The sequence below is a fragment of the Ursus maritimus genome, unplaced genomic scaffold (assembly GCF_017311325.1).
Source record: "Ursus maritimus isolate PB19 unplaced genomic scaffold, ASM1731132v1 scaffold_2, whole genome shotgun sequence".
NCBI lineage: Eukaryota > Metazoa > Chordata > Mammalia > Carnivora > Ursidae > Ursus > Ursus maritimus.
In genome coordinates this window covers 12,500,985-12,524,298 of record NW_024424452.1, presented here as the reverse complement: position 1 = coordinate 12,524,298, position 23,314 = coordinate 12,500,985, and the positions used below count along the sequence as shown (strand labels likewise).

The 23,314-nt window shown below is 40.8% G+C and overlaps 1 protein-coding gene across 1 annotated transcript in view; it reads right to left on the bottom strand.

Annotated features, from left to right (window-relative positions):
- Positions 1 to 23,314, bottom strand: part of AUTS2 (activator of transcription and developmental regulator AUTS2) — a 1,108,719-nt gene that overhangs the window by 995,676 nt on the left and 89,729 nt on the right. The gene's annotated exons all lie outside the window — the stretch shown is intronic.

The following is a 23,314-nucleotide window of genomic DNA, read 5'->3' as shown; positions in this document are numbered from 1 at the left end:
TCCAGCTTTACCTATACTGAAAAACACTCCTCCACCTCCACACTACATCACTACACATCCATAAACAAAGAGGATTGCTTTTCATGCTCGGGTCTTTCAACCTCAAACTTTCTCATGCATTTCAAAGTTGGGAAAACCAAATCCACCCCTGCTCTACATCCTACCTTTGCCTGTACACCCGTCCCACTTCCATTCGTCCTCAGCACTATCTTTTGGATAGTGATGCTTTCCAGCTTAAAGAGTTTGAGGCTCCAACATCATTCATCATCATCAGGGAAATACACATCAAAATTACAATGAGATATCACCTCACACCTACCTGTCAGAATGGCTAAAATTAACCACACAAGAAACAACAGCTATGGGCGAGGATACAGAGAAAGGGGAACCCTCGTACACTGTTGGTGGGAATGCAAACTGGTGCAGCTACTCTGGAAAACAGCACGGTGGTTCCTCAAAAAGTTTAAAATAGAGGGGCACCGGGGTGGCTCACTCAGGTGAGCATCCAATTCTTGATTCTGGCTCAGGTCATGATCTTGGGAGCAGTGAGGTCGAGCCCCTTGTGGGACTCTGTGCTCAATGCAGAGTCTGCTTGTCCCTCTCCCTCTGCTCCTTGCCTAATCACACACTTGGCTCACTTTCTCTCTCTCTCAAATAAATAAAATCTTTTTTTAAAAAAAGTTTAAAATACAACTACCCTATGATCCAGCAATTGTACTACTAGGTATTTACCCAAAGGATACAAAAATACTGATCTAAAGGGATACATGCATCCCAATGTTCATAGCATCATTATCAACAATAGCCAATTATGGGAAGAGCCCAAATGTGCATCAACTGATGAAGGAATAAAGAAGATGTGGTGTGTAAGTATGCAGTGGAATATTACTCAGCCATCAAAAAGAATGAAATCTTGCCATTTGCAACAACATGGATGGAGCCAGAGCATATTATGCTAAGCAAAAATAAGTCAGAGAAAAGCAAATACCATATGGTTTCACTCATATGTGGAATTTAAGAAACAAAACAGATGAACATAGGGAAGAGAGAGAGAGAGAGAGAGGGGCAAACCAGAAAACAGACTCTTAACTATAGAGAACAAACTGAAGGATGCTGGAGGGGAAGTGGGTGGGATGGGTTGAAAGGGTGCTACGTATCGAGGAGGGCACTTGTAATGAGCACTGGGTGTTGTATTTAAGTGATGAATCACTAAATCCTACACCTGAAACTAATATTAAACTCTGTTAACTGGGACGCCTGGGTGGCTCTGTCAGTTAAGCATCTGCCTTCAGCTCAGGTCATGATTCCAGGGTCCTGGGATTGAGCCCTACATCATGCTACATCATGCTCCCCGCTGTATGGGGAGCCTGGTTCTCCCTCTACCTGCCACTCCCCCCGCCTGTGTGCTCTCTCTCTCTGACAAATAAATAAATAAAATCTTTAAAAAATCAATAAATGAACTTTGTTAACTGGAATCTAAATAAAAACTTGAAAAAGAAAAAAGGAAAAAAGAGTTTAGGGCTCACCACTTCCCAAAAGATAAGGTCCAAAGTCCTTTCAAAAATTTCCCCAGTTAGGGGTGCCTGGGTGATACAGCGGGTTAAGGCTCTGATTCTTGGTTTTGGCTCAGGTCAGGATCTCAGGGTGGTGAAATCAAGCCCCACATCAGGCTCTGCACTCAGCATGGAATCTGCCTGGGACTTTCTTTCCCTCTCCCTCTGCCCCTCCTCTCCTTGCCCCCGTGCTTGCTCACTGCCCCCCCCCAATAAATAAAAAAAATATTTTTTAAAAAAATTCCCCAATTAGGTATCAACCTACAAGTGTTGGGAATGTTCCTACCAAACACACATCCCAGTCCTTTCTGCCATGCTTCACCATGTACCTGTGCTCTAGCAGCCACACTGAACTCACTCAAGGACTTCCAAACACAAAATTCGTTTCTAAATCTCTCCAACTCCATTCAACCTCTTTTGTCAGCCTACGATGTCCTTCCTTGTCTTGACCACCAAACCTCCTGGGGATCACTCTAGATCTAGTTTTACGGTGACTATCCCCAGCTTATTTCTCAAAGCTCGCAGCACTCTGTGCTCAAGGTATTAGAACTATTATAATTATATAATATATTATGTAATACAGGACAGCAACAGAGTCCTACATTCCTCTTCTCATCCCCAGCTCTTATCATAGCGACAGGTGCAGAGACTACCTAAAAATCGCCTGCACAAATTGTTACAGATTAGGGCCTAGGAATATGGTGCTGAGAAGCACTCTGGGCCTCAACTCTCATGGAACTCACTTCTGATGGAGAGAAAAGGGAAAAACATTTAACAAATAAACACATGCTTGAGGGGGAAATGACCGCTATGAAGAAAAATAAAGCAGCGTGAGGGAAGAGAGAGTGCTTTCTCTAGATCATCGGGAAAGATTTCTAGCACAAAACCCCAATCAAGTGAGGGAGGGAGCCCTGAGGTTAAGAGCATTCCAGGCAGAGTGCAAAGTAATGGTGACAGCCTTGGGTAGAGTGCATGGCTGCTGGGGTACCTGAGCCCAGTGACAGCAGGAGGCAAAACATCATGGGGCCTATAGGACATGCAGCCCACTACTTGCCCCTGGACCAACAAAAACTGACCCTGGTCATTCTGCACCCGCTTTGGCGACCTTCCTTGCTATAATCACAGTTGGGTGCTGTCATGCTGAATGATAGCACTGCCCACAGTACCCTGAGCTCTTCTTGTCGCTGCTGCCGTCCCTACAAGTCTTCTCTGAGCTTCTCAGTCTTCCAAGGCTCTCTCAGGGTGAACTCCACTTCACCTCCTTCAGCTTTCCTCTGAATAAAGCCTAGTAAATGCTGTGGTCCTATTTGCTCCTTCTTCAAAACATTTCATAGCCATTTCTGCTGCAGTTCCCAAAAGATCCTAATAAATCTCCAGCAATATGCTGGGCAGCCTTCTCCTCCTGTAATAGCAGCAGAAGCTACCTGACTTCTTAAGCAGAATTTTCCTCCCTAAAAAGCAATATACTGACTTCTTACAAAATTATGCCCATTTTTTTTCCTGTTACTCTAAAGCTTAACTGTTACATGTCCCTATAATTATTTCATTTCAAAGAAAAATACCTTTGTTTAAGCAAACCTAATACACGGACTTATGAATTTACTCAAAAGATAAATTGGGCATGACTTTGGTTATAAAAGGATTTTTCACTTTAGAAAATGATTCATAATAGCATTACTATAAATGGCAAGTTCTCTTATTTCAGCCTAAATTTAGGAGTCAATTCTCACACAAATCTTTGAGGACACATCATGAGGTCAGGTGACGTGTATCTGTACCATGAGATCTTCTTTGCAAGAGCCAGGCTTGGATTCCCATCCTATATTCTTGGGAATATTATATTTAACCACCACCAATTTGGAAACCTATAACCCTCAAGGGTTGATTTATAATCATTCTGTTGTGAAAGGCTGTAATTCCCAAAATGTATATGCCTCAACTAAACAAAATGTCTAAAAGTTTAGTAACTATAAACCCACCAAACAAACCAATCTCCTGCTCTCTCCTGGCTGAGATTCCAGACTTATAATTGCTCAGGTAGCCAACCCATATGTTTCCATTTTTCTTACGCACATTACCATGCCAAATCACTTACACTGTTCACTGCCACTTCTTACAGAACTCTTCTTGGACTTTTTCTATGCTCACACTGTCTGATCATCAATTTGCATGTCAGTTCCTTTTAATTGGATTCCATCCAACCAGAATTACAGCTGCCTCTCTCTATGAAAGAATAAAGTGATTTTTTCCTTCAACAATGCCAGGGTCCCTACCAGGGAATCAAACTGTCACTCCGCTTGCTATTAATTATCCTGAGCTACGCCACTGTTTCCCTTCCTTCATAAAGCCCTGAACCATATTCCTTCCCCCTGTGATTAACAGCAGTCATGACGATGCCTTACATCCAATGAACCAACACAAGAGGGAAATCCGGGCATCAGGCACAGATGACAAGTGATGACAAGAATACTTTAAGCAGAACATTTAACTAAAAGCAAAATCTCTTATACAAAATAAATGAGTTGTGAGGTTAAAGGCTTGTCTTATACATCTCTAGGGCAAAAGATCCCTCAACTTCCCACGGCAGTCCTTTGCACTATCTCAATCCATGAGGTTAAGACAGGTTTCCTGACACCTAAATCTCTTTAGCCACAATATAAGCCTGTGATCTCTTGTTTCCGTGGTGATGGCAAAGATCTTACCAGCCTCCTCTGTATGACAATTCCCCTGGCATTTAAAGGCTCCTATTAAATCATCCTTCAGTCCCCACTTCTGCGTGTTGTATCATACTCAGGAGAGTGACCAGGATGGAAAAAAGTCTCGAAACAGTTTTAAGTGAGACCCAGTTGAAGATATTGAGAATTTTTAGTCAGAATACTTGGGGGATATGATAGCTGTCTTTTTAAAAAAATCTCAAGGGCTTCAAGTGTGAAAGAGGAAATTAGATTTATTCAATATGACCCCAGAGAGTAAAACAAGAAAGAACCAATAGGTTCTACACACTTAAAAAAGACAGACTTTCCCTCAATATATAGCAAGAACTTCCTGACAGAAAAATGGAGCTGTTCAACAGAATGTCAGCAAGGTGGGACAGCCATGTGGAAGAGACACAATAGTGCATTTGCAAGCCCCTGCAACGCACGCTGGTCACGCGGACCTCTAGCTTCTTTCCAACACCGAGAATCTACAAAACTAATTAATCATTAAATGTTTAGGCGGCTAGGGTTTTATCACAATGAAGAGGTATGAGGACTGAAGGCAATGAATGTGAAGCCTCCCACCACTCACATACACAGGACACAGTCACAAGTAATAATTCATTATGCAAAGGATTGAAGGGGGGCATTATATAATTTCACTTGAGTAGGGGAATCAGCAAAATTTGGAAAAGCTCCCCACTACTGTAGAAGGTAAAATTATGGCTCCCCAAGATGTCAAACGTCCTACTTCCTGGAACCTGTGAATGTATCGTGTTATAGAACAAAGGGGAATTAGGGTTATAGGTGGAATTAAGGATGCTGGTCAGCAAATCTTAAAACAAGGGGATTATCCTGGATTTTCCAGGTGGGGCTAATATAATCTCAAAGGTTCTTAAATAGAAGAGGAAGATACGACTACAGAAGTGGGGAAAAGAGAGATGGCATCGAGAGAAGGACTTAATCTTCTGTCAGTGGCTCTGAAGATGAAAGAAAGGACGACACGAATGCAAAGGCCTCCTGAAGCTGAAAACCAGAGGTCACAGAATCTCCCTACAGCCTCCGGAAGAAACACCACTCTGCTGACACCTTGATTTCAGCCCAGGGACACTCATGTTGGACTTCTGACCTACATACTGCAAGATAATAAATCTGTGTTGTTTTAAAAAGCCACTACATTTGTGGTAATTTGTTACAACAGCAAACAGGAAACAAATACACTCACCAAAGATCCTGAGATGCCCCTACATTCTCAGAAAGAATGGGTAACATTTGACTAGTTTTAAATGATAATTGTTAATGTAAATTTCAATGATAATCTTTGTCGTACATGAGAAATACACTAGTGGAAGTATATCCAGAGCAATATAAACTGTCTTAACAATTAGCCTTTAGATGACACATCTCATGTCCATGTGATGTACGTGGCACATAATAGGCTCCCAACACATTTTATTAATTTAAACTGGAGAGTCAAAGTTCAAATGCCATCTTTGGCCTCCTTCATTGGCAGGGACAAAAAGATTCTCATGCTACCCAGGACATGGGTCTGTTACTTAATCATACCAGAAGATTAAAACAGTGGATGAACTCTATCCAACTGCCCTATAATTAGCAAACACAAGGACAGTGTATGTGTGTGTGTGTGTGTGTGCATATATATATATATGCACACACACACACACACACACACACACACGACAGACAGAACAAGAGCCTTTCAATTATCTATGCTCCCCCCGCCCCTTCAAGAAGGAATCACTCCAGATCACACTCCAGAAGACCTATTTTCACCCCCTTCCCAAAGCACCAATTCTCCGTACTACTGGAGTAGATATTCCCCTACTGCTGGAAACCCTGAAGCAAAGTACATCTAAAATCATTGCTTTCTCCTTTCATTCTGCTCCCTTCCATCCCTTCCTTCTGGCCTCCATTCTCCACACAGTCCAGAACACTGTCCACTTCTCTGCCCTATCTCCCCTAAGAGTTATGGCCAAGCCATATGCCCGCCCAAGAGGAAGCAGCTAAAACACTGTGAAGTTTCTACAAGGGGCCACAAACACAGAGCTCATCGGGCCAACTCCTCTCTTACACTCTCTAATGCCCACACCCAGGGAGCTGGTGGCAAATGCCACCCAAGAATGCTTTGTCAGCCAGAGCCGGGCAGCCACTCCATAGCCTCTGCTCACCAACACCTGCTTATGTTAGTGGCTAGGATTCTTTAAAACTCTTTATATCTGGCCCCGTGCAAGTCTGCATAGCCAGTCTCCCATTGCCACATTCTAAATCAAAGGCACATTCAACTCCATTTTGATAAAAGCCCAAGTCTGTCTTGCTCAGAGAGGAGGGGAAAAAAAAAAAATCATGGGAAACAAACATTCGAAACAGATAATACGTAGTTGTGGGAGAGGAGGGACTTTTAAAGCAGTGAAACTTTCACACACACACTTTTAATATTTGAAAACCTGTATGTTCCAAAGGGCTTTAAATTTGGAACTTCGGAAATGAAAAGTGTCAATCTTATCATTGATGGAAGTCTCTTTTATTTTAAAACCAAAGAAAACTGAACCTCAAGGTCCCCAAGACCAGCAGGGAGGTTTTTAGGGATCATTTCCCTCTGGGCTCTCGTAACAGACGCACTCTCTGGCCATCTGACAGTGTAGTGGCTAGGAATGTGCACTCCAGGGCCGGACTGCCTGAATTCGTCTCCCACCTCCATCAGCTACTAGAAAATTCCTGCTCCCTCTGTGGCTCATTTTGCTCACTCACAAAACGGAATGATTACAGTACCTTTACCTCATAAGGCTATTACAATCAGACGAGTTCATACACAGAAATCACTTAGAACAGTCCCTGGCAGAAGGTTAACTCCGCTAGTTTACGTGAGCTGTTACCGTCCACCTCTGTCCCTCACAGAAAGTTCTCATAACGATCCCACTGGGCACACCGCATCATGTCCGGTCAATGACCACCTCAGCTCTAACACCCAGCACCAATCCCTCATCTCTCCATTCTGACTGCCTACCCTCACCAGACATCATCTGCTCAGTGGGAAGGGCTATGACTCTATGGTTTCTGATGGAAACAGACTGCATTTCAGGAAGAGCTCATGGAGAATAATTTCCTCCAGGGAAACCAAGTAACCGAGTGTCCTCAGGCTTTCTTTCCCTTTCCGTGAACGGATGATCCCTAAGGAATCCCTCCATCACAGCACTCCACCAGCCTGTGAATTCTCTGTTCCCAACCCAAGACATGTCCTTGATTGCTTTCTGGGTAAGAAACACTGATAGTGCTTCAGGGGCCGCCAATGTCCTCTTAATCTAACCGCATAAAAAGTGGTCAGCTCTTCTGCCCTTTAAAATCCTTCTTTCAACCACGACTGAATTACAATTGCTCTGAACATTTCTGATGTCACTTTTTTTGGCTTATGCCTCAAGAGAAATTATATAAGCCGAAAGATTCAATGATGTTAAATCTAAGCAGGGTAACTTAGGTAGTCAATAATCTCCTATGGCAGATTTGACTCCAAATTTAATTTGGCTTCCTCTTTGGAAAACTCTGGAAAGTTTGCCTTTGGAAAACTTAAGCAATACTGGAGGCTAACACCACTGAAGTTATTAATAGAAGGATGTAATATAAACAAGTCTCAAGAAGAGCACCAAAGAGCAGTCTCTTAACCTTTTGAGTGGAGGCAATGTAAAAGGAGTAAGTATAAAACATATACATGACAAGTACGCTGAACACCACAAGATGTCGATGGAAAGAAATCAAAAAAGATCAAAATAAATGGACATATGATAACAAATTAGAAGACTCAGCATAGTAAACCATGCTCCAAAACTCATCTACAGATTTAATGCAATTTCAACCAAAACCCCAGGTGGATTATTTAGGTGTAAGTAGAAGGATTCTAAAATTTACATGTAAAGGCAAAAGAGCAAAATAGTCAAAACACTGTTAACAAACAATACAGTTGGAAGACTCATACTACTGGATTTTAAGACAACATAAAGGTACAATAATCAAGACTGTGATTATTGAAGAAGAGACAAGCATAAATCTGTTGGTATAGAATACGGAATCTTAAATAGATCCACACATACGGGAACAACTAATTTTGACTAAAGTACAAAAGGCAATTCTATGGAGAAAAGATAGTCTTTAAAAAAAAATGATGTGGGAAGAACTGAATAACCATATGAAAAAAATCAAATTCCATCCATACCTCACACCATACTAAAATCAACTCAAAATTAATCACAGATGTAAATGTAAAAATCTAACACTGCAAAACCTCTGGAAAAAATCCTTGTGACCTTTGGTTAGGCAAAGATTTCTTAGCTAAAACTCCAGAAGCATTATCTATAAAATAACAAACTGATATTTATACTTCACCGAAATGTAAAGCTTCTGCCCTTCAAAAGACATTATTAATAGGAATGCAAAGATAAACCCGTAAGATATAAAAACATACTCATACATTTGATAAAAGAATTCAGAATACATAAAGAACTCTTGAAACTTAGTAAGAAGAAAACAATCCTTTTTTTTTTTTTTTTTCTTTTTAATGAACGAAAGAGGGGCACCTGACTGGCTCAGTCAGTTGAGTGTCAACTCTTGGTTTCAGTTCAGGTAATGACCTCATGGGTTGTGGGATGGAGCCCTGCTCGGGCCCCATGCTCAGTAGGCAATCTGCTTGAGAGTCTCTCTCTGCTCCTCTCCTGACTCAAACGTGCATACCCATGCTCTTTCTCTCTCTCGCTCTCAAATATTTTTTTTAAGATTTTATTTATTTATTTAAGAGCGAGCGAGAGAGAGAGAGAGAGAGAGAGAGAGGGAGAGCATGAGCAGGGTGAAGGGCAGAGGGAGAGGGAGAAGCAGACTCCCCGCTGAGCAGGGAGCCTGATGTGGGACTTGATCCCAGGACCCTGGGACCATGACCTGAGCCGAAGGCAGACACTTAACCCACTGAGACACTCCAGTGCCCCAATAAATAAATCTTTTTAAAAAATAAAAATGGACAAAAGATTTAAGCATATCCCTCTCAAAGGAAGATATATGGATGGAAGCACATGAAGAGACAGTCAACATCACTAGTCATTAGGAAAATACAAACTTAAACCACAATGAGATTCTACTACTAGAATGGCTAAAATGTTTTAAATACTGACCATACCAAGTGTTGGCAAGAATATTAAGAAACTGGAACTCTCATTCACTGTTAGTAGGAATGTAAAATGATATAAACACTTCATAAAACTGGCAACTTCTTATGCATTTAAACACATCCCTGTCATATGACACAGACATTCCATTCCTACGTATTTACCAAGGAGAAATGAAAATATAGGTCCATACAAAGACTTGTAAGCCAATATTCATGGCATGTTCATATGTCAATATTCATAGTTTTATTTATAATGGCAGAAAACTGGAAACAAAAAAAAAAGAAAAAGAAAAAAGAAAACTAGAAATGGAAATGCCCCAAAAGAGATGAATGGATAAACAATCCTTAGTATATCCAAACAACATAACAGTCTTATTCAACAATAAAAAGGAAACTATCAATACATGCTACTACATGGGTGAATCTCAAAATAATTATGCTGAGTGAAAGAAGCCAGACAAATGGGACAAACTGTATGAGATTCCATTTATATAAAATTATTGGCAATGCCAAGTAGTCCTTGGTGCTAGGAAACAGATGAGGACAAAGAACAGAAAGAGGTAGGAGGGAAGTATTACAAAAACGCATTGAGAAAACCTTGGAGGGTGCTAAATATGTTCATGATCCCAACTGTGGGATGCTTTCATGAGTATATACTATCTCAAGACTTAACACATTACACACTTCAAATATGTGAGGTTTATTGTGTGTCGATGACATTTCAGTTTTTTAAAAAGGAATTCAGAGGGAAAAAAGTAAATCAAAAAGCAAAGTAAAAAGCATAGTATCTGATCATGTCCTAATAGTTTACAGCCACATGAAAGAATACACAATACAGCATAAGAAGTGCCACAGTGAGGGAAGCATGGGGTGCTATGGCACAAAGGAGGGTAATTACCCTGAACTGGGAGGCTGAATATGACTTTAAGCAGGAAAGCCTATCAAAACTGACTTTGGAGCTACAAGTAAGACTAATTAGACTGATTAGACCTACAAGTAAATCTGCTTAGAAATTCCATGTTTATTTTTTGTTTCTTTTTAAGTCAGACTCATCTTATTCTCACATCTCATTTCATGCGTATTATTTCATGATGATTGTGTCATATTTTAACTATAAAACACCACACATGTGGCATACCACCTATTACATACAAATGTACACTTTGGAGATACTCATTTCCTCAGAACAATAATCTTGTCATAGGATTTCACCAAAGACTGGCTCTATTTTGTTCTGTACATTGGAAAATTGTAGAACTCAAAATAGAGAATCAAGCTAATAATGTGACTGTTTTTTTCTCTGCTATTATTACAAGACTAGAAATAAATTATGAAAAATTTGTTACAAAGGAAACACAGGAAGTGCTTGTATAAATGGATTTAAAGCAAGTGTCCTCAGACTCAGAAGCCTTTAAATTTATTTTATATTGATATATTATAGGCTTAACATAGATATGTCCAGAGAACCACAGAGTATCACTAATAATTCTAATTATTTTATACAATAAAAAAATAAATTATATCATTAATCACAACCTTAAAACAATCTGGGAAGAAGTACACTTATAAGACTCCATTCTTCTACTATTCCTCAAAACCAAATAATAATTATAAAACACTCGCCCTTTTCTCTTCTTCTCTGATTTTAACATGCTTTGAAGCCTTCCTGTAGTCCAGCTCTATATCCTAAACTCATTTTTAAACCATTATTTTCATGTTAATTGCATGGGCGGGTACAAACAGTCAAGGCAATGGGATGTAATCCCAAAACTAAGTGGTCCTTTTTCCTTCATCTGTGCTAAAAATATTTCAAAATAAAATACACAAGAAAACCTCAACCTCATTTTAAATACTGATTTTCACCTGTTCATTAAATGACTCATTTGTCCCATGGTCACAGCCACCATGCCATTTTGGTGTTAAGGAACAAAGAAACGGTCCAAAATGGTCAACAGAAGGAAGGAAAGGATAAAAGTCACACCACATGCAAAGGAAACCACTAAGAACCATAGCTGGCAGCAAGACCAGCCCTGACCATTACAGCCTCTCCCACCGGCCAGCCCAAATCTCATTGCGAGATGCCCGGACATGCAGTTTAAGAACTTCTATATGCTCTGCAGCTCAGGAACAGACATTAACCACGTCTTGTACCTGGCAGCATTCCCCCCAAACCTCCCTTTCAACAATGAGATAAAAAAATTGACCAGAGCAATGGAGATGTTAGCATAACAGATTAAATGTTCACTGTCAGAGTCAAGCTTCCTTCTTAAAAGATAAAGACAAAGCTTCTTAAAAAAGGACTTTTGGCTAAAGACTGTAATTTGGAAGTTTAGATTTTTTTGTCTCCAGTACATACAATGGGACGTAATCAGGAACTCACACTCCCTAACTTTAGCTTTTGTATAAAAATCTGTTCTCGTGATGAGCACCAAGTAATGTATAGAATTGTTGAATCATTATATTGTACACCTGAAACAAATATAACAGCATATGTTAATTATACTTTGATTAAAAAAAACCAACTATGGTTGCTCTTACTTATGGAGTAACCATAAATACTCAAGGACCTAAGATACAACCCACCATCTAGGTACAAATACCAGCTGATTCTCTTTACAGGGTATTATGGTGGCAGGCAGTCTGCTGCATCCCAAAGAGCCCAGCCAAAAGCCTCAATCTCAGTTTCTTTAATTGCCAAATACATTTTATAACTAGAACATACAACCAGTAACAAGCTTAATTATAACAGTGGGCATTTTAATTGCTTTTGGAAAACTAGCCAACAACCTGTGGTATACAGCTTCAAAAGGATGCACTCTCATGAGCCAATTAAGATCTAAACCCTGACAAACTGTAGCTCTCACAGTGATATTCACTTGCAAGCTGCATATAAGTAAGGTATATAAAGGATAATTCAGAAATTACTTATGGGAATTAAGGGACTTCTTTAATTCGATTTTGCTTTGTATCTTCCCACAATTTAGAGGGCTAGCCTTCAAAAAGACAAAGTCCCCCAGCTGGGAAAGTCAGAATCATTTGCTTTGTCTAAGTCATTTCAGATCACTTCATATTTGGGTTTATTTAGCTGACTTGGAAAAGTTTTGGCATTTTTTTAAAGAAAATTTAAAAGAGAGCAAACTAGAAAAAGGAGTAAGACATTTTGTGCGATGCTATTGAAACAGTGAGTTACATTTGGTCAATGGACACAGCTCAAAAGGTAAGAGTGAAGTTTTCTAAGAAACAGGATAGCATTTTGCCTCATTTCCAACCCTTCCAAACTCTCCACTTCATAATGTTTGGAGTTCTGGTTTATTTTAAGGACAAAATCCTCATGGTGAAAAGATTCAATAGAAGGGAAAAATCTCTGGTTTTGCCCTTCCCATCTGAGTCAGCACAAGTTTGCAGCAAACTCAGAGAACAAAAGTACCTCATGATCTACACTGATGATTTTTAAGGAACCACGGATGCCTCTGATTCACCATCTTCAAGACTACGCTCATGGGTGAAAACTTGTCCAACCTACCTGAGCCTTACTCAACACTGAGAATGAGAAGTTACAATAAGAACACTACAGAGTGAAAATTTCTGGTTGTACTGAAGAACACCTTAACAACCCACTGTTGCACTCTGCTAGGCTAACTCATTCCACTGATCATCAAATTTAACTCTACAGGGACAGCACAACACATGGTACCCACACAAAGCCCCTACCTATGATTCATACCAACTAGTTTAAGTCCACATAAGTATACGACCCTATTCTTGAAAAAGGGACAAGAGCCTTAATCTGGTTTCACTGGCTTTAATGCCACCGAAGAGGAAGAAAGGTTTCTAAACTCCTCTCTGCCTTTAGGCCAATTTTTCCAAGGTAGTCTAAACCTGGCCACTAGCCAACGTCGTACAATCCTGCTAAGTCTGTTCATTGCAATTATCTCCATAGCAATTGAGCTTCGTGACATGTTCCCAACCCGCAGCAAGGAAGCAAGTCCTTCATACAAACACCCAACCAGGCAGCAAGGGCATCAACTGAGTCATCGGGGGTATCTGAGCTACTTTTGGTGGCTCTGAAAAACAAGCCCATAACACCCCTCCCTCGGCTTCAACAAAAATGTTCCTGTCTTTGTAGCAGTAATTAGAAGGAATTCAACATGGGACTGTTTGTATGTCAGAGATCCAATTTTCTCAAAGTGTTCTCAATAAGCAACCCAATTCCACAACCTTCAGAAAACACCCACAATATAAAGGGTCCTCAATCAAAATTTTTTTAAAAACACCACAAAAACATGCCTTTTATCATTATCATATATTATTTATTCCCTCCCTAAGAGAAAATACAGGAAGCAAAGGATGCAAACTGTAACCACATGATGGGATCATAGCTCTGACCTGATGGATCCCTCATAATAACACAGATGATGTGCTAACCCTGGTTTAACTACTCCAAATACTGTAGACCCAGCATTCAGCGGAGCACAAGATGGGTGCCTGCCATCTCTGTGTCCCTACAGAAGCTACTGCTCGTTCGTCTTAAGACACAGCTCTAGATTCAGGGACAACCACTACGCCTGTCCCCAAGGAGATGATGTCTGGTCACTAACACCCTCCCACGTATGAACTCCAGAATCCCACAATCAGAATGCTTTCCCCATGCTTCTGAAAGATTGCCAGTGTCTTTTTGTTTCTATTAGTCATCCATAAAAAGAGGAGAAAATCTCAGAAAGATTTTTTCTTTCAGTCACCCAAAAAAAAAAGAGTTTAGGAGAGCTAATCAATCTGATGCCCTGGGATATTCTCTTCCGCTTGTGTTTCTGCAGACACTAACAAAGCAGCGATATCAGACGGGGCTAAGTAAGCTAAACATCACAGTGTCCTCTCTGAGCCATTCAGACCTTACTTGAACAAACTGGGCTTTCACGAAGAGATTCAAAGGATCAAACATGTCACTCAGAACTCATTCTCGGAGTCCCCTTCTGGAACCTGAGAGACAACCTAGAAAGCAAAGACCCAGAGAAGGTGGCTCTGCAGTCAGCATCCCAAGACCAACAATTCTAAAAGCCTAGATGGAGTCTAACCAGTTTTTTTAATAGACAAAACCATACATACGGACAGCTGTAGGTGAAAAAGTATGGGAAGGGCTTTAACACTCATTCTACAAGACAGACATATACTAGATAGAAATGGTGTTTAAATGTACCAAATAAAGAAAGTTAGTATTATTAGGCACATATTTCAGTTAAAAAAGTTGTTTTTCATAAACAGTAGGTATCATGTTCTCCCACCAAGTGGATTCTCTCTGGTGGACAGTCAAAATGAGATCTGGAATTTAATCCCACCAGGGCTGGTACTTGGTCTGCTTTGTTCACAAATGTATCCAGTAACCAGTGCCAGGCATATTATGGGCATACAAATACTGTGTTCATGCATATATCAAATGCAAATTTCTTTAATCCTCACAATCACCTAGATGAAGAAACCAAAGATTAAGACATTTAAGTAGAATGCCCAAGGTCACACAGTTGGCGAGTGGCATGACAATTCTTATACCTGAAGATCTTGAGAGTAGATCCATGTATATTAGTTATGAAAACCATTAGGCTTACTGCATAGTTGACTCAAGCAACCCTTTATTAATAGCTTACCCTAAATTCTGTGTCGAGCTAGATACTGTGAAAGTGGTGTCTACCTCTAGCAACTATTATAGATTATGAAACCAGCCAAAGAAAGCAAACTGATGGCACTACAACCTAACCTATGACTAAAATTCACATTTATAAAAGCTTACAGATGGGGCAAATTTGTATAAGCATGCAGATATGAGATCTAATTACTAAAGCAAAAAAGGAGCTAACCTGTCAAACACATTGCTGATCTCTTTCGTGGAAACTGAAAAGTCCTGCTTTAACAGTTAACTAAAAAATAAAACAAACAAAAACCATTTTAAGATGTGATAACTGATCACATTTGAGAGTCAAGGAGTAATTCAGGTGTTCCCTATCAAGAAGAAGTCCAAGGAAATGAAAAACTTCCAGGAAAGAAGTAGTGCAAAGACTCCAGACCTGACCTCCCAGTACCTTTTATGTTGGTTTCTTGGGAACATACCAGCCTTTGTGTAGGGCTTGGAGGAGAAACTTCAACATTCTTTTACCTGACAATATGCAAGAGATCATGTAACCAAATGAGGTAAAGTGTAATCTCATCACACAATACAACACAAACAGCTGTGAGTTCCTAGTTAAAGGACAGCAGCTCAATTCAGCTGCACACCTGCAATTATTTAATGTCTAGTTAAGCTTGTCTCCATTTAATAAATTACTTGATAAGCGCAAAGAGAAAGGGAAGAAAAGACATAAGCCACAATTGAGAACTGGAGACAAGGGTTGGAATTAACAAACAAGGATAAAGAAAAACTCCTTGCAAAAGGTCTGGGGAACAACAACGCAGCTGAGCCACACAAATTCAAGAATTCAATACGACAGGTATTTTGTTAGCTTCTGCTCAGATGCTGCGCAGGGGGTCAGCCACGCTAGGGGGCCAAGGCTAACCTGTCCCGCCCCCCACCCTCAGTGTGCTCACCAAGTCCCTGAGCTACTTTACCAGGCAGGGCTGAAAGATAAGGATAGAGTTCTCACTTTTCCAGGCGACTGAAAAAGCTGCAGGATTATCAATTTCCCTTTTCACTTAATAAAAGAATAGACACTTCTCCAGCCTTCCAACACACAGCCAGCTTTCATCTGCCCAGGAAACCAGAATAGAAGACGTCAGGACAATACACATCTAGAGGCAATATCAAAATCTCATTTTCACCAACAGCTTCGGCCATTCCCCCCACCAGCTATTTCCCGAAATTCACCCAAAATAAATGTATTTTTCTTCTATCTCCACTTCTCTTCCCGACAGCCCTCTGGTAAAACAAAATTGCCAGAAGGAAGAAAACAAAAGGAAAAGGCAGAGAGGGGAGGAGTTAAGTGGAGGAACCTCCATAATACACCGTGACGGGCTAAAATGTGTTTCCCCAAAATTTGTATGCTGGAGTCCTAACTCCTGGTGCTTTGGAACATGACCATATCTGGAGATAAGGTCTTTAAGGAGGTAACTGAGTTAAAATGAATTCTTTAGGTTGGGCCTTAATACCATAGTTGACCCTTGAACAACACGGGTTTGAAATGTGAAGGTCCACTTAAATACAGTACTATAAATGTATTTTCCTTATTACTTTCTTTTTTTTTTTATTTTTTATTTTTTTAGGAAGCTCCACACCCAACACAGGACTCGAACTCACGACCCCCAGATCAAGAGTCACATGCTCTACCGACTGAGCCAGTCAGGTGCCCCTGTGACTTTCTTAATAACAACTTATTTTCTCTAGCTTACTGCACTGTAAGAATACAGCATATAATACATATAACATACAAAATAAATGTCAATCAACTGTGTTATCAGTAAGGCTTCCAGTCAACAGTAACCCATGAGTAGTTAAGTTTTGGAGGGAGTCAAAGTTATAGATTTTTCACTATGCGGGGGGTCAGCACCTCTAACCCGTGTTGTTCAAGGGTCATCTGTAACTGGTGTCCTTTTAAGAAGAGGCCATGTGGACACAACACGCACACACAGAAAAGACCATGTGAGGACACAGTGAGAAGGCAGCCTGTCTGCAAGCCAAGGAGATTGGCTTCAGGAGAAACCGACACCAACAACATCTTGATCTGGGACTTCTAGCCTCCAGAACATGAGATAATAAATTTATTTTGTGGAGGCCACCCAGTCAGTCTCTGGTACTTTGTATGGCAGTACTAGCAAACTAATACAGCCCCAAATCAGACAATCAGCTCTGAAGAAATAAGTAACTTCTCATAAATAGGCCCATTCTAAAATCTTCAGCTGAATTTCCACCTGGATACAAATAAAAAGACCAACTACTTGTTGGTATTTAATCCCTGCTTGTTGGACCATCCCTGGCTACAATCGGATACGGCCGAAATGACCTGCATTCTTTCCACACAGCAATTTCTGAAGCCTGAAATTTGGCCAAGGGACACTCTACTCAAATCACAAAAGGAGCCAGATACTGATACTGACCATCCATCCACACATTCATTCTATTAGGCACCTGCTATTACAAGGTGCTTGATCTTGGACAAATGATAAAAGTCTCTGATGCTGAATTTAATATATAGGATAATGCTTATCAAACACCCAGAACTGTCCCTACCAACGGAGGGTTACGAGTGGTTATATTTTGTTTGTACCAGAAATGGTAGGTAGTTCTGCGGGCTGGGCTACAGGGATGAGCAGGCCTAAAAATGAGGCTTAAACAGCATTTTGGAGGCAGACTATAAAGAGCCTCATAGGGCATACTAAGGAATTTTGAAAACAGTATATCCTATGGACAACAGGAAACCTTTGGAGGTTTTTTCAAACTTCAGGTGAAACATGCAGAGTCTGGGATTTCTGAAAGTCTCTAGTGGTGCTGGTAGAGCGAACAGTTCGGGGAGAAAGAATGGAGTCAGGGTGACAAAGCAGTGCAAGCTGCTGGGCAGGAGAAAAGGAGACAGAAAGGAGAGAACAGAGTCAAGGTACATTTCAGAAGTGCAACAGCCAGGACACAGTGACCTCTCCAAGATACAACTTGTTTCAAAAAGAAAATGACAAAGAACGTAATTAAGTTGGCTAGCCAGGTTACTATTTCACACTCTAGAAACACTGTCCTAGTTAATTAACTAATTTATATTCTAATGCATTTACACACATGCATGAAAAAAAAAAGAGCTAGCAAAACATGACCAAACAGACCAGCGCTCCTGACCAATAAACAGTCTCTTTAAAGAGCCAAACAACTGCAAAGAGCCTTTATTTTTAGCATTTAACATCTCTGATATTTACTAAAGTTTATAGTTCCTCTTCCCTGGGAGTTATTTTATTGTTTAAGTGGACTGTATTAATATTCGTACTTCCACCCTGACCAAATCTGCAGATGAGAGCAAACAGTTTCCTCTGACTCTTCAACCTGCTGCTATTTTCATACCTAACCTACTCTAAAAGTATAATGATCAGCTCTAAATCTAGGCTTGAAGGCAGAGTACTAAAGGCCAGTACAACATTTACATTTCTCCCAGGCTGAGGCACGGAAATTCAGTGACAAATCAATTTTTTTTTTTTTTACAGACTGGTGGACATGCAGGCTTTTGAGAAGAGGCAATAGAGGTGAGAGGAGATCCAGACACAGATGCTGGGGAGCACCCTTCCAGGAGTCACCTTCATAACCTTGGCAATTTTTAAAGCATTGATCAAGTCAATAACGCAGACACAGTCAAGTGATGGGGGATGCTCAACAAGTTCAGAGACGGCACTGGCCATACACCACTATGGCCATTTGCTGGTCAAAGTCAGGCCACCCATCAGGCTTGCAAAGCAGCAGCAAACCACGGATTAAAATTACTCGGGTTTTTTTTTTTTTTTAAGATTTTATTTATTCATTTGTCAGAGAGACAGACAGCCAGAGAGAGAGGGAACACAAGCAGGGGGAGTGGGAGAAGAAGAAGCAGGCTCCCAGTGGAGCAGGGAACCCAACACGGGGCTTGATCCCAGGACCCTGGAATCATGCCCTGAGCCAAAAGCAGATGCTTAATGACTGAGCCACCCAGGAGCCCCTAAAATTACTCAGTTCTGTACCAATGTAATGGTCCCCACCTATGCACACAGCTTGCCACTGAATACACCTATAGAAACACACTTGCCCTCCACACGGCCATAGGCATTCTCTGTGCCTCCCCTTCTGGCCTTTCACACTATCTATCTTTACATCAGTTATTTGTAAACAATCCTGTCTCGTCATCTAGACTGTAATCTCCTGGGGAAGCAGGATCCACACTAGAGTTCAGCTCGTGTTGTGCCTACATAACAAGTATTCAATACGTGTTTAGTGAATGGTGGGTTAATCCCAGCAGCAGAGAACCCTAAGGAGAACAGTGAAGAGCCTCTACACTACAGCAATGCTTCCAAGAATTGACCTGTTAAAATACACAGTCTTAAACACCACTCCCTGGAAACTGACTCAACAGTTCTGTGTAGGGGACCCCAGATCTGCATTTCTAACAAGACCCCAGGAGATGCTGATGTTGCTGGTCCACTCAGCTCTGCCTAGAATAACCTCCCATCTGAAGCAGAAATCACCCAAGTACGATTCTGAGAAAGACCATGTAATAGTCACTGAGCCCCTCCCCCTGGCCCCATGAGGAAAGGTGACACACACCCAAGGCAGACAGTATGGATGTGCCCACAAAGATCTCTCAGTGCCTTTTTTTAAATGAGTCACTCACTTTCCTTCCTTTCCTCTCGCCACCACTTTCTCCTTGCCTGTGCACAACTGGAACCACATCTGAATACTAAACCACGGCCCTTTTATTTGTGCTCCTCAGGAAAATACCCCAGAAAACTGCATGCTTCTCAAGTTACAGGTCCTCCCCTCTCTGAATTTATCTACTTTTCCCATAATAAACTCCCTCCATGCCAGCAATTAATCAACCCCAAAGACCACCCAGGAACAGCCAAGGAGAACCCTGACCTCTCCATAAAGCTGCCTGCCAGCACCATGTGGGTCCCTCTGAGTCCCTCACAAGCACCGCAGTGCCTTCGTTGGTCACATGAAGAGGCTGGCCAACCTCAGGCTTCCTTCTAGCTCTGCTGCCCTAGAAGAGCATGACCTAAACCCAGGGACACTTGGGAACTAGTCCAGGTTCCTCTTTGTTCACACTCTCTTCTTAGAGAGAGTCTCCTTGCTGGTGCCAGTCCTTCCTCTGAAGAGACCAGGGAAGGGGCACCTGGGTGGCTCAATCATTAAGTCTCTGCCTTCAGCTCAAGTCATGATCCCAGGGGCCTGGGATCCAGCCCCGCATCAGGCTCCCTGCCCTGCTGGGAGCCTGCTTCTTCCTCTCCCACTCCCCCTGCTTGTGTTCCCTCTTTTGCTGGCTGGCTGGCTGTCAAATAAATAAATAAAATCTTTAAAAAAAAATAAAAATAAAAAATAATTTTTAAAAAAGAGACCAGGGAAAACATGTGGAGGGTCAGACCCCAACACCAGCAGCAAGGAGCCGTGTGACCTTGAGCAAATAAGGTAAGCTATCTGACCCTCCATTTCCTCAGTTATGAACTGGGGATAATAATACCTTGGAGCTATTTTATGAGATTTCTTTGAGGTAAAATGAAATATGTAAATTTCCCAAACTGCAAAACACTACAGAAATGTTCATTATCATCTGGGACTGGCCAAGTACTCAAATACTGGCTGAGGGAATGCCATCTCCGTGAGGAGGCTAAACTCTTCACGAGGCAAAGGATACAGGGAGAAGAAAGGCTGATCAACAAGTCAAATTCCACGCAACCACTGACGGTCTTTGAAATCCTTGCTCTTTACTGCTTTTAAGCCACTATTGATTGGCAATCATCATGTTCCAGGCCTGCGCTAAGCACTTCACAAGTACTTCCACATTTCCTCCTCACGACCTAATCGAAGACGCAGGTACTGCCATTATCCCCCATTTATAAATGGGGCGAGTGAAGCACAAACAAGTTAACTGACACGTTCAAGGTGGCACAGCTAGCAGCGGTAAGGAAGGAATTTGAACCCAGGAAGTCTTATTCTAGAGCCGGTGCTCTTAACTTCCAGGGGAGGCCGGCCCCGCAGCACACAAAGATTCAAAGCAGGTCTCCGCCCAGAGAGTCACCTCTGCCTACATAGTCTAGCTCTTGACTCCCAAGAACCAATTAACGGGCCAAAATGACAGCATGATGCTCCAGCTGTAATTTTTTCAGCTACTCATTCTCTCAATTAGCATGTGATGGACAGAAGGGGGAAATCACCAAATATTTAATGTGCTTGAAACCTGGTCTATGAAAAATTCAGTCATTTGAAAACCACATTTATAACTGGAAGTAAATCTCAAGAAATACAAACTTGAGGCAAGGTTTTCACTTCAATAACCCTTCTAGTTAATAAATAATACTAATAAAAGAAGAATAATGGAGGACAGGCTCTAAATTGTACGCCAACAGTGGAGGCTAGTCAGAGGCTCAGAGGAATCTCCCAAATCTGTCACTGGAACATCCCCAGAGGCAGCTAAGAGTCATGAGTTGGAGCTGCATTCTTCTGTGGGATGACATACCTATGACAAGCCCCAAAATTCCAGGAGACCTGTACTTATTCAAACCATCTAACATAATTAACAGAGCTAATGAAGGCATAAGAAAAAAAAAATACAGTAAATCTTTGCAATTTTTCTGTGAGTCTAAAAGTATTGCAAAATAGACAGTTTATTTTAAAACATACAAAAAAAAGAACCAATAAAAACCCAATAGAAAAACAAGCAAGGAATATGACCAGAGTGTTCACAAAGATCCTGAGTAAAGTAAAAGAAGCTCAACATTACTCATATAGAAATGCAAACTGAAACCACTTTGAGATAGAATTTTCTCTTATCAGATTGGCAAGAATTCAAAAGTTTAACCACAAAACCTGTTGACGAGGCTGAGGGGAAATCCCTACTCTTATACACTAGTACAGCCAATAAAATTTAGTACAAAGGATATTGGCAATAACTATCAAAACTTCGTACAGAGGATTCTGGCAGTACGTATCAAAATTACAAATGCACATACACTTTGACTAATAATTTCACTCCTGGAAGTTGATTCTACAGATGTATAAATATCCATGGATGAAATGCCATGTAATCAAAATTATCCAATGCAGCATCACTTGTAATAGCAAAGAACTAGAAATAACCCAAGGTTAGAACTGCTTGAATAAATAATAGTACAACCATACAATGGAGTATTATGCAGCTTTAAAGAGAATTAGGAAGCTCTCTCTGTACTGAGATGGAATGATCTCTAAGATACACTGATAACTACAAAAAAGCAAAATGCAGAACCATGTTTATGATATTTTCTATATACTATATATTCAAATATATTTCTATTTGATTTGAGAAATTATGGAGGGCACACAAGAAACTAATAAAGTGGTTACAAGAAGCTAAGGAATGGGGCATATCGGGTCCAGTGAGTGTGAAAGTGAGACATCTCTCCACATCATTTTTATACGGTTTTGATCTTTGAATCATGATTTATTACCTACTCAAAAAATAGACAAAAAAGAAAAATAAACCAAAAAAACACCCATCAATCCCACAACTGAGAGAGTCAATCTTTGGATTTACCTCTATGTGGATTATATTAGTGATGGATTATGAGGGACCATTCTCCAAATTCTATTTCTATTGTTTCCTACCTACAACATGCTCACACCTCATATAACCTTAGGAGATGCACACAAATTTAATCTTAACCAACAGAATAATCAAAAACAGAAAAATATAAATGCGAAAATGTAAATAAAAAAAAAAAAAACCATCGTCAAAGTCACCTACAATGTCAGGGAATCTATCTTACCACCTACCTTAACTCTGCTTCCCTACCACACATACCTACCCCAAATCCTAACCTCTCCCTCCCCAAGCAGAGAGTACAGAATTAAGTATTTTTAGCAATTAAAAACTCAAAACCCATTTGGAAACAAATTCGAGCCCAAAATCATGAATTAAAATCTCAAAAATCAGTCTATAACAACACAGTGGTTCTGGCTGTCTTTAGTGTGAAAATTTGACACGTTGGCGGTGCTGATCAGAACTGACTCAGCAAAGGAAATACTTTACCCCACATTATCTCCAGTGGGATCTCACATGTGCTCCTTGTATTGACTCCAAGGCTGGGTGTGCTGTGAGGCCATGACAGTGCACAGGGCATGTGTGGTGTCTTACAGGAGGGTAGCCAAACTGAGGAGACCAGTCTGTGACATCACTGATCCTACCAAGAAAGGGCCTCCAAGCTCACAGACTATGACA